The sequence below is a fragment of the Penaeus vannamei genome, chromosome 37, assembly GCF_042767895.1.
Source record: "Penaeus vannamei isolate JL-2024 chromosome 37, ASM4276789v1, whole genome shotgun sequence".
NCBI classification, from domain to species: Eukaryota; Metazoa; Arthropoda; class Malacostraca; order Decapoda; family Penaeidae; genus Penaeus; species Penaeus vannamei.
Genome location: NC_091585.1, coordinates 19,426,290 through 19,438,906, shown reverse-complemented (window position 1 = coordinate 19,438,906; position 12,617 = coordinate 19,426,290). Strand labels below are relative to the sequence as shown.

Sequence of the window (12,617 nt, the reverse complement as noted above, 5' to 3'; positions counted from 1 at the left end):
AGCATTTCCTAAGTGACATTTTTAAGTGTAAACAAGACATGTTTATACATAAAGAACATCGGAATTACAGCAATAAGGGTTAGATTGGCGTGTTTCAAGATCTATTTGACATTGCCATCTGATGACACGTTGGAGTACTGTGAAATAACAAGCATATTACTTTTGTGGTTTGCGAGGTGAGAGCGACAGGGAGAACAGGTCACTAGAATCCATAAATTTCTTTTATGTGCACAACCCATGTCTTGTATGTTAGAGGGTCGCATACATACGGCCATAACAACTGGACCGGGCAGAAACTCTGCCCATCATCTATATCTTTCTCTCTCGCGAATTTAATTATCAAGATTGCCTCTCTCTCTCCTTTCCCTCCCTCTCTCTCTCCTCTCCCTGTCTCTCTCCCTCTCTCTCTCCTCTCCCTCTCTCTCTCCTCTCCCTCTCTCTCTCCTCACCTCTCTCTCTCTCCTCTCCTCTCCTCTCCCTTTCTCCTCTCCTATCCCTCTCTCCTCTCCCTCTCTCTCTCTCCTCTCCCTCTCTCTCTCCTCTCCATCTCTCTCTTAACTGTCCATCAGCTATATCTTTCTCTCTCGCCAATTTAATTATCAAGATTGCTGCCGCTTCTCCGCAATTCAAGCTCTACCGTTATCCTGCCACACTCTGCCACTTGTCTCCTGTAACGGGACTGAGTATAGAGCCAGAGCGGTGGTTATGCAGACTGGGCGAGAGTCTGGTAAGATGCAGCAAAACTTGGGTTGTGGAGAAAGTGTAGCAGACGTCTTGGTGATGTTGAAAGTTAATTGGTGAGAGGTCATGGCAAATGATGAGGATAATGAGGATGGAGATGATGATGATGATGGTGACGATGGCGATGACGGAGATGAAGACGAAGGTAAGTATAATACGATGATGAAGACGAAGATAACAAGTATAATAAGATGATGGAGAGGAAGACGAAGATTATAATTATGATAAGATGATGAAGACGAATATGGAGACGAAGATGAAGACGAACACGTAGATAATAATAATAATAAATGAAATGGATCGCACTGGCACCCATCCTACAAAGCCTCCCTTGTTGGCTGACCCCGAAATCTGTCCTTTCTCACCATCTCCCTCAACGACACACGACTCCCCGGTCTGGGTGGCCCTAATTACAGATGTCATTGATATTTCCGCCAAACCGCTAAACTAGGCTTTAAAACCCCTAGACACGTAGAGTAAAATCTCCTAATTTTCCCACAAAAAAGAACTTTTGAAAAAAATGTGAAATGTAGAGTCAATTTTCATATTTTTCCCCTAGATCATAACATATCTAGATCTAGTGGGAAAATCACTATGTGGCAACTCTGGCTGAGATGGGACACTGAGAAGGAAGTGTTTGGCTGTATGTTTGTATGTATTTGGGAAAGCGTACGTGTAGATAGGTAGGGAGATGAGTAAATAGATAGACGGATTGATTGGTAGATAGATAGATCGATAGATAGATGAACAAAATTAACAGAGTTCTGTTATTTGTATGTTTTTCTTTCTTCCTTTTTGTGTGTGGAATATTTTCATATCTTGGTTCTTGTATATGCGAATTCACCAAAATAAATGAGTATGCTAAACAGTCCTGTATATTGTCTAACTCTTACGGTTTGTAAAGCAAAAAGAGAAAAACACGACCACTACAAAACTATCATCATTCGGCAGTTCCCCCCCCCCCCCCCCATCAAAACACGTAATTCTTGAGTATGCGAAATCACCAAAATAAATGAGTACTTTAAACAGTCCTGTATATTGTCTGATTCTTAGGGTTTGTAAAGAAAAAAGAAAAAAAAACACGACCATTACTAAACTATCGTCATTCGGCAGCCCCCCCCCACCCCCCTCCCCCATCAAAACACTTAAACAACCGAACCTAAACAATCCAACAATCCAATTTTAAATTAAGAACCCTCAACTTACCCTGTAAGCGCTCCTAAACCTTAAAAAATAAAAGTTTAAAGTTTATAAACAAGCTTCGTTCGGTCTGTGAGTGCCGTGACCCCAGCACACAGTCAGTCCGGATCAGCAATTCCTTAACCGAATCGCACACACAGCTGAATTTCCTTTGTAAACACGATTGATTTCGCTTGACCGCGTTGACAAGTAAGGTTTCCATGTTGTGATATATATATATATATATATATATATATATATATATATATATATATATATATATATATATATATATAAATGCACGCACAAAGGCATGCTGATATTTACCCCCATGTGTGTATGTGTATGTATGTATGCACGTATGTATGTATGTATGTATGTATGTATGTACACGTGTGTATTTATATGTATATGTATATATTTATGTATGTGTATATGTGTACATAGGTATGTATGTATGTATATATGTATGTCTGTATATATGTATAGATGTATGCCTGTATGTATACATGTCTATGTATGTGTACATTTATGTCTATGTATGTTTACATGTATGTTTATATGTATGTATACATGTATGTCTGTCTGTATGTATACATGTATGTCTGTATGTATGTATACATGTATGTCTGTATGTATGTATACATGTACGTATGTATATATACATGTCTGTCTGTATGTATACATGTATGCCTGTATGTGTAACGTGCCGGGTTGACGTCTGTTACGTCCTGATGAAGTCTGCTGCGAGACAGTCTTGTGAGCGGGTATGGAGACTTCCGATCTTCTGCTTGACAGGTTTATTTCATGAGTCTGGTACAGAGGTTGGGCTGAGGTTCAACCTGTACAGTGGGGTAGTGGCTGTCTGTCTGTCTAATACTAATACTAATACTAATAATAATAAGTAAAGAGGTGAAGAAAAGAGGTGAGCGACCCAGCTTTATACACGGTCTTTGTGGAATGGGGAGAGGGTGCCATGACGTGTCAGAGGTGGGAGAGGCGGAAGGGGAGAGAGAGGATGTGACGGTGTAAACAGAGTGAGACGTCATAGGCGGAAGGTGCCAGCTGCCGCATTCCGTGTGAATGTTTAGGCGTGGGGTACGTGTGGCTGATGTACTTGTATAGGGTATGTATAAGGGTATGTGATATAGGAATTGGCAACCGTAAGAAGGGATGAGGGCGTAGGTCCCTCGGGAATGTAAAGCGGATAAGGGGTGATATAAGTATCCCGTGACCACAGAGGTCATGGTGGTAGAGAGCTATTACAGTATGTATGTATGCATGTATGCCTGTATGTATACATTTATACATATATACATGTATGTATGTATGTATTCATGTATGCCTGTATGTATGTATTCATGTATATCTGTATGTATACATGTATGTCTATGTATGTATACATGTATGTCTATGTATGTATACATGTATGTCTATGTATGTATACATGTATGTCTATGTATGTATACATGTATGTCTATGTATGTATACATGTATGTCTATGTATGTATACATGTATGTCTATGTATGTATACATGTATGTCTATGTATGTATACATGTATGTCTATGTATGTATACATGTATGTCTATGTATGTATACATGTATGTATGTATACATTTATGTCTATGTATGTATACATGTATGCCTATGTATGTATACATGTATGTCTATGTATGTATACATGTATGTCTATGTATGTATACATGTATGTCTATGTATGTATACATGTATGTATACATGTATGTCTATGTATGTATACATGTATGTCCATGTATGTATACATGTATGTCTATGTATGTATACATGTATGTCTATGTATGTATACATGTATGTCTATGTATGTATACATGTATGTCTATGTATGTATACATGTATGTCTGTGTATGTATACATGTATGTCTATGTATGTATACATGTATGTCTATGTATGTACACATGTATGTCTATGTATGTATACCTGTATGTCCATGTATGTATACCTGTATGTCCATGTATGTCTATGTATGTACACATGTATGTCTATGTATGTATACATGTATGTCTATGTATGTATACATGTATGTCCATGTATGTATACATGTATGTCCATGTATGTATACATGTATGTCTATGTATGTATACATGTATGTCTATGTATGTATACATGTATGTCTATGTATGTATACATGTATGTCTATGTATGTATACATGTATGTCTATGTATGTATACATGTATGTCTATGTATGTATACATGTATGTCTATGTATGTATACATGTATGTCTATGTATGTATACATGTATGTCTATGTATGTATACATGTATGTCTATGTATGTATACATGTATGTCTATGTATGTATACATGTATGTCTATGTATGTATACATGTATGTCTATGTATGTATACATGTATGTCTATGTATGTATACATGTATGTCTATGTATGTATACATGTATGTCTATGTATGTATACATGTATGTCGATGTATGTATACATGTATGTCTATGTATGTATACATGTATGTCTATGTATGTATACATGTATGTCTATGTATGTATACATGTATGTCTATGTATGTATACATGTATGTCTATGTATGTCTATGTATGTATACATGTATGTCTATATATGTATACATGTATGTCTATATATGTATACATGTATGTCTGTCTGTATGTATACACGTTTATGTCAGAAGAGGAATTTGTGAAGAGTTCGGAACGTCACGCTTATTTTCAATTCTCATTGTGGCTAGTTTCATTTTCGTATGTATACATGTATGTCTATGTATGTATACATGTATGACTGTCTGTATGTATACATGTATGACTGTCTATACATGTATGCCTATATGTATGTATACATGTATGCCTATATGTATGTGTACTTGCTTGCCTGTATGTATACATGTATGCCTATATGTATGTATATATGTATGTATACATGTATGCCTATATGTATGTATACATGTATGCCTATATGTATGTATATATGTATGTATACATGTATGCCTATATGTATGTATACATGTATGCCTATATGTATGTATACATGTATGCCTATATGTATGTATACATGTATGCCTGTATGTATGTATACATGTATGCCTGTATGTATGTATACATGTATGCCTGTATGTATATATATGCATGTATGCCTGTATGTATGTATGCATGTATATATGTATGTGTATAGTAGATACGGAACGGACAAAATGGCTCGCCCTATAATTACCTCGACCAGGTACCACGGACGCAGGTGAGTGTTACAACCGGAAATGACGTAATTACCAAGGTGCCTAACGATGAATATAATGGGTCGTTGTCATGGCATGGTGTAATCTTGGATAAGTGATTATAGGAGATAATGACACTTAGTGGTATGCGTCGATAGATAGTCACCTTTTTTTTAGTTTAGGTGTGCGTCGATAGGTAATCACCTTTTTTTAGGTGTGCGTCGATAGATAATTACTTTTTTAGGTGTGCGTCGATAGATAATTACTTTTTTAGGTGTGCGTCGGTAGGTTATCACTTTTTTTTAGGTGTGCGTCGATAGGTAATCACCCTTTTTTAGGTAAGCGTCGATAGATAATCACTTTTTTTAGGTGCGCGCCGGTAAGACGAATGAATGTGCCCCGCCCATTCCCCGGGGCATCTGATCATCTGCTCTATAATGTGCAAACCAAGCATCTTTTCTCGTTTAACGGGGACGAGCTTGCTGGCAAACTAGCCGAAAAGGGCAGGGATACGCCCCCATCCTCCATGATCGTTAAACCCAGCCGAAGGGGACTAAGCCAAGGTACCAAAGCTGCAGCGTGCGCGGTCCTCTGGGGAGCACATAGAGAAAATATCACAAACTCGCTCGCTGCCAAGTGGTACTCAGATGCTTCAGGCTACGTCACTGGTCCTTCCTCCAAATACAAAAAGAGGTACCGAAGTCATACTATTCAGACGTATATTTATCAGTCTAGACATGCATATCAACCGGGCAAATAGATAGATAAAGGTATATCTATCAGATGTATAGACAGATATGCATTAATTTCTGTGTATATGTATGTCTGCATTTACGAACATTCATTGGGTCGGGGCTCACACAATTTTAACAAACCGGCCGTAAGACTTGGCAAATTATTGATGACTAGAAAAGGCCCGGCGCAGTATGACTTCGCAAATCTAACTGAACTGAACGGTTACCGGTGTCATTATCTAACCGAACCTAACGACTAACGTAATGGGAGATTGTCATGGTGTATCGCTAACCGGGTATAAATGATCATTGTTCCATACAGCTCATGTCCTTTTTTGGTGTGCGCCGAGCCGTTCTCCAAGGGACTTCATCTACCAGAGTCCCTCACACACCCCATCGTTCCTACACCCCTCGTTCCCACCACCTCCTAATGGCCCTTACCACGTTCGCTGAGCCGTCCTCCAAGTGACTTTAAGCACCGGAGTCTCTCACCACCACACATCCCCAAAGTCCAGACCTACCCCCCACACACACGCACATACACACCTCCCCCACACACACGCACATACACACCTCCCCCATACACACCTCCCCCCCACGCACATACACACCTCCCCCCCTACACACACATACACACCTCCCCCACACACACATACACACCTCCCCCACACATACACCCCCCCACACACATACACCCCCCCCACACACACATACACATCCCCCCACACACACATACACACCTGCCCACACATACACAACTGCCCACACATACACATACACATCTCCCCCCCACACACACATACACACCTCCCCCCCACACACACACCTCCCCCCCCCACACACACACATACACACCTCCCCCCTCCTCCGCACACTTAAAGTTACGTTACTGATCACCTACTCCAATTCATATATTACCCGGACGTTATTATACAATAAATATAAAAAACTATACAAATGTTGATCCTTTACACATGCGTTACATATATCTGTACATTTTATTGTGTTCTAACAATTAAAAACATTTACCCGAGTCGGCATTCCCACCCTCTCCTACTTGCTCTTCACCTGCCCTAATTTATATATTACCTGTTAATTATCATACAATAGATATCAAAACTATATGGATGCTGATCCTTTACGCATGCGCCCCATATCTTTGTGCATAATATATTGTTTCCTAAAAAAAAATATGATTAATGTTGACCAGGTGTGTACGGGGCTTGAACAGGGCACATACACTCGGTATTATCGGCGAACACCTAAAAAAGGGTGATTATCTAAAGACGCACACCTAAAAAGGCTGATTATCGGCGCACACCTAAAAAAGGGTGATTATCTAAAGACGCACGCCTAAAAAAGGGTGATTATCGATGCACACTTAAAAAAGGTGATTATCTATCGGGGCACACCTAAAAAAAAGGTGATTATCTATCGGGGCACACCTAAAAAAGGGTGATTATCTATCGGGGCACACCTAAAAAAAAGGGTGATTATCTATCGGGGCACACCTAAAAAAGGGTGATTATCTATCGGGGCACACCTAAAAAAGGGTGATTATCTATCGGGGCACACCTAAAAAAGGGTGATTATCTATCGGGGCACACCTAAAAAAGGGTGATTATCTATCGGGGCACACCTAAAAAAGGGTGATTATCTATCGGGGCACACCTAAAAAAGGGTGATTATCTACCGACGCACACCTAAACAAGGGTGATTGTTTATCGACGCACACCTAAAAAAAAGAGATTATCTATCGGCGCACACCTAAAAAAGGGTGATTATCGACTTACACCTAAAAAAAAAATGATTATCGACTCACCTAAAAAAATGATTATCAACTCACACCTAAAACATTGATTATCGACGCACACCTAAAAATGGGTGATTATTTATCGGCGCGCACCTAAAAAAAAGGGTGATTATCTATCGGCGTCCACCATAGAGGGTCATTATCTCGCGTCCACCATAGAGGGTCATTATCTCCAATGATCATTCATCCAAAACGACAGTGGGTCATTATATTCACCGTTAGGCACCTAGATAATGACGTCCCTTCCGGTTGTAACTCTCACCTAAGTACATAGCAATTGGTCGAGATAATTATAAGGGGAGGCATTTTGTCAGTACTCTATCTACTGTGTATATGTGTGTGTAGGTATATACGCATGTAGGTATGTGTATATGTGCGTATGTGTATATATGTGCATATGTGTATATATGTACGTATGTGTATGTAAGTACGTATTTGTGTATATGTGCGTATGTGTATATATGTACGTATGTGTATATATGTACGTATGTGTATATATGTACGTATGTGTATATATGTACGTATGTGTATATATGTACGTATGTGTATATATGTGCGTATGTGTATATATGTGCGTATGTGTATATATGTACGCATGTGTATATATGTACGCATGTGTATATATGTACGCATGTGTATATATGTACGCATGTGTATATATGTACGCATGTGTATATATGTACGCATGTGTATATATGTACGTATGTGTATATATGTACGTATGTGTATATATGTACGTATGTGTATATATGTACACAAGTGTATATATGTACGCATGTGTATATTTGTACGTATGTTTATATATGTACGCATGTGTATATATGTACGCATGTGTATATATGTACGCATGTGTATATATGTACGTATGTGTATATATGTGCGTATGGAAGAAAAACCCACAATGCACAAACTAGACTGTTGTCTCACTTTCCTCAATATATCTAGTTTGTGCATTGTGGGTTTTTCTTCCATATTATCAACACGGTACTGTGTTTTTCATTGCATATGTACGTATGTGTATATATGTATGTATGTGTATATATGTACGTATGTGTATATATGTACGTATGTGTATATATGTACGTATGTGTATATATGTACATATGTGCGTATGTGTATATATGTGCGTATGTGTATATATGTGCGTATGTGTATGTATATATGGATGTGTATACATTTACATGTATATGGATGTGTATACATGGAAGTCTGTACATGTATGTATCTATTTATATGTATACATGTATGCGTATGCATGTATGTGTATGCATATGTTTACATGTATACATGTATCTGCATTTATATGTATACATGTATGCGTATGCATGTATGTGTATACATGTATACATATATGTGTATGCATATGTCTACATGCATATATTTATATGTATACATGTATGTGTATGCATTTATAGGTATGCAAATGTATACATGTATGTGTATGCATTTATAGGTATGCAAATGTATACATGTATGTGTATGTATTTATCGGTATGCATATGTATATATGTATATGTATACATGTATTCAGTGATTCTGAATCACTGAATACCCTGGGAGCAAAACAGACCCTGTCGTGGGCAGAGGCTGCACGGCAGGCGTCAGGAAGGCGTGGCAGGGGGAAGAGACGGGATGAGGGAGATGGGAAGGGAAGATAAATGAGGAGTCTGGGCTAGGATAGTTTGTGTGTGTGTGTGTGTAAGGGAAGATATGAATAAGATATGAATACTTTTGTAATGTTTAAATGTATTGATGATATTGATAATTAAATATATACATTTTTACAGAATATATACGTTTACACACACACACACACACACACACACACACACACACACACACACACACACACACACACAGCCAGAGGGAGAGAGAGGGGGGCAGACAGGGAGAGAGAGAGAGAGAACGAAGGACAAAGAAAATGGTGTAGAGAAGAGAGAGAGACTACACATGTGTCAGTTTATCTTCACTCCACACCTCCCTTTATCCCTTATCACCCCATCCCACGCCTTCCTTACTGACGCATGTCATGTGAAAGCGTCATGTCGTTTTCGTTATCGTATTTCAATGCATAGTGAAACACTGGACAAGAGATGAAGTGCCTTTCGTAATAATTTAACGAAAATTAAAAATGAAATGTATTGCAAAATATGACTTCTTGTATTATTTGCTTATGTTGATTTATTTGAATTAACAGACATGGAAAACACTTAAAGCAAGTAATTTAGGGTAACTGTCCTGAAAATCTACCTCAATTGCTTTAAATTTTAAGAAAACAAATGCGCTTCGTTGACAGTTTGAAGTACATTTCATGAAGTTGGTGTAATTAAAAAAATAACAACGCTAAGAATAGCCAGTCCTTTTATATAGGGATTTTTCTCGTCCACGTTCGCTTTATCGGGGTCGTACAACTCGGGAACGTGCCGCTCAGTCGAACTGCACAAGACGTTATTATTATTATTATTATTTTACTTTTCGCTTCATTCTTATCGTAAGAGGCAAAGAAAAACGGCCATAAATTAAAAATTGTTGATACTAATGAGTGCACTTACTGTTGTTTGCTTAATAGTTAATTCAGGCTTTTACCAAGAGCAATGGAAAGTTACGTAAACAAACTAGCTTATATTTCCTTGTGCGAGAGAGAATACGTCTGTTTGTTTATATATACTGATATCGGGGAATAGCGGAGGCGATGTAACGCATCAAAATCGCATTCTTATCTGTTGAAAAATAAAGAAACATCTTGAATTAGCTTTGCCTTCGAAAACACAAAATATCCTAATTAGATTTGCCTTTGAACACAAAATATTCGAATTAACTTTGCCTTTGAAAACACAAAATATCCGAATTAGCTTTGCCGTAGAAAATACACATTCCTCCCCATGTTCCTGCTTTTCTGAATACATTATTTACGATCTGACGCGATATTTTAACTGGCAGTTATGTCGACTAAGTGCCCATTACCCTACTTGGGTTACTGGGGAGGAACTAGGCAAAGTTGGGATGACCTATCGAGATACGTGTATACCATAAAATTTTATATAAAGGTGTAAGGCAGATGCAGTGTTTGTTTTTACTACTAGAGGTGTGTTACTGTGATAGTGTGTCACGTGACGCTCGCTGAACTTGAACTCCTGACAGATTGTAAGTAAAACTCAATTTGACGTTATCTTTTATTATCATTGACTTGGGACTATTTTATCATTATTGATATTATCGTTCGTTTTCTTATTTTTTACTTATGATCATCGTTATTATCATTACTAGCATCATCAATATTATTTTAACGGTAATCATGGCTATATTTAATTTAATAATCATTGCTACAATTACTATGTCAAACGGCGATTGATGCAAATTTTATGATCAATGTTAAAATGATTGTTATTCTAATTACATATATTATTATGGCAATTATATTTATTATTATGGCAATTATAATGATTATGATGATTATTATAGTTATTATGATCATTATGGTTCTCATTATAATATGATTATTATTGTTATGATTATTAGTGCCATCATTATTATTGTCATAATAATTATGGTAATTATTATGATAAAGTTGTCAAAATAATTATGGTAATTATTATGATAAAGTATTATGGTTATTATTATAAGGTTATCATGATAATTATCATGGATATTATTATGATAATTATCATGGATATTATTATGATAATTATCATGTTTATTTTTATGATAATTATCATGGTTATTATTATTGTTATGATTATTATTGTCCTGATAATTATGATTATTATTGTCATGATAAATATGATTATTATTGTCATGATAATTATGATTATTATTGTCATGATAATTATGATTATTATTGTCATAATAGTTATGATTATTATTGTCATGATAGTTATGATTATTATTGTCATAATAGTTATGATTATTATTGTCATGATAGTTATGATTATTATTGTCATGATAGTTATGATTATTATTGTTATGATAGTTATGATTATTATTGCCATGGGAATTATGATTATTATTGTCATGATAATTATGATTATTATTGTCATGCTAATTATCATGGTTATTTTTATGATAATTCTCATGGTTATTGTTATAAGGTTATTATGATAATTCTCATGGTTATTGTTATAAGGTTATGCTAATTCTCATGGTTATTGTTATAAGGTTATTATGATAATTCTCATGGTTATTATTATGATAATTATCATGGTTATTGTTATGATAATTATCATGGTTATTATTAAGATAATTATCATGGTTATTGTTATGATAATTATCATGGTTATTGTTAAGATAATTATCATGGTTATTATTATGATCATTATTATGGTTGTTATGATAATTATTATGATCATTATTATGCTTGTTATGATAATCCTTATGGTTATTATTATGACAATTAAAAAGTTAGAAAGGTCATCTTAGGTCAATCAGGTTCGGGTGTGGTAGGTGCGAATCGGCTGCTTCCTCTGGGGATGTAAACACAGGAGTTATTATGGTTGTTATTATGATAATAATTATTGTTATTATGATAATTATTTTGGTTGTTATTATGATAATTATTATGGTTGTTATTATGATAATTATGGTTGTTATGATAATTATTATGGTGGTTATGATAATTATTATGGTTATGATAATTATTATGGTTGTTATGATAATTATTATGGTTATGATTATTATGGTTGTTATGATAATTATTATGGTTGTTATGATAATTATTATGGTGGTTGTGATAATTATTATTATGGTTGTTATTATGATAATTATTATGGTTATGATAATTATTATGGTTATTATAATTATTATGGTTATTATGATAATTATTATGGTTGTTATTATGATAATTATTATGGTTGTTATTATGATAATTATTATGGTTGTTATTATGGTAATTATTATGGTTATGATAATTATTATGGTTATTATGATAATTATTATGG

The 12,617-nt window shown here is 35.8% G+C and overlaps 1 protein-coding gene across 4 annotated transcripts in view; it reads left to right on the top strand.

Moving 5' to 3' along the window:
- Positions 1 to 12,617, top strand: part of LOC113817080 (putative mediator of RNA polymerase II transcription subunit 26) — a 35,458-nt gene that overhangs the window by 11,325 nt on the left and 11,516 nt on the right. The window contains exon 1 of one of the 4 annotated variants that reach the window (XM_070115619.1): positions 1,995 to 2,130. The exons of 2 other annotated variants lie outside the window; for them this stretch is intronic. The gene's annotated coding sequence lies outside the window, so the exon portion shown is untranslated. Of the gene's footprint in view, positions 1 to 1,994; positions 2,131 to 10,747; positions 10,828 to 12,617 lie in introns of those variants that run through there. One more of the 4 variants, XM_070115620.1, reaches the window with a different exon arrangement.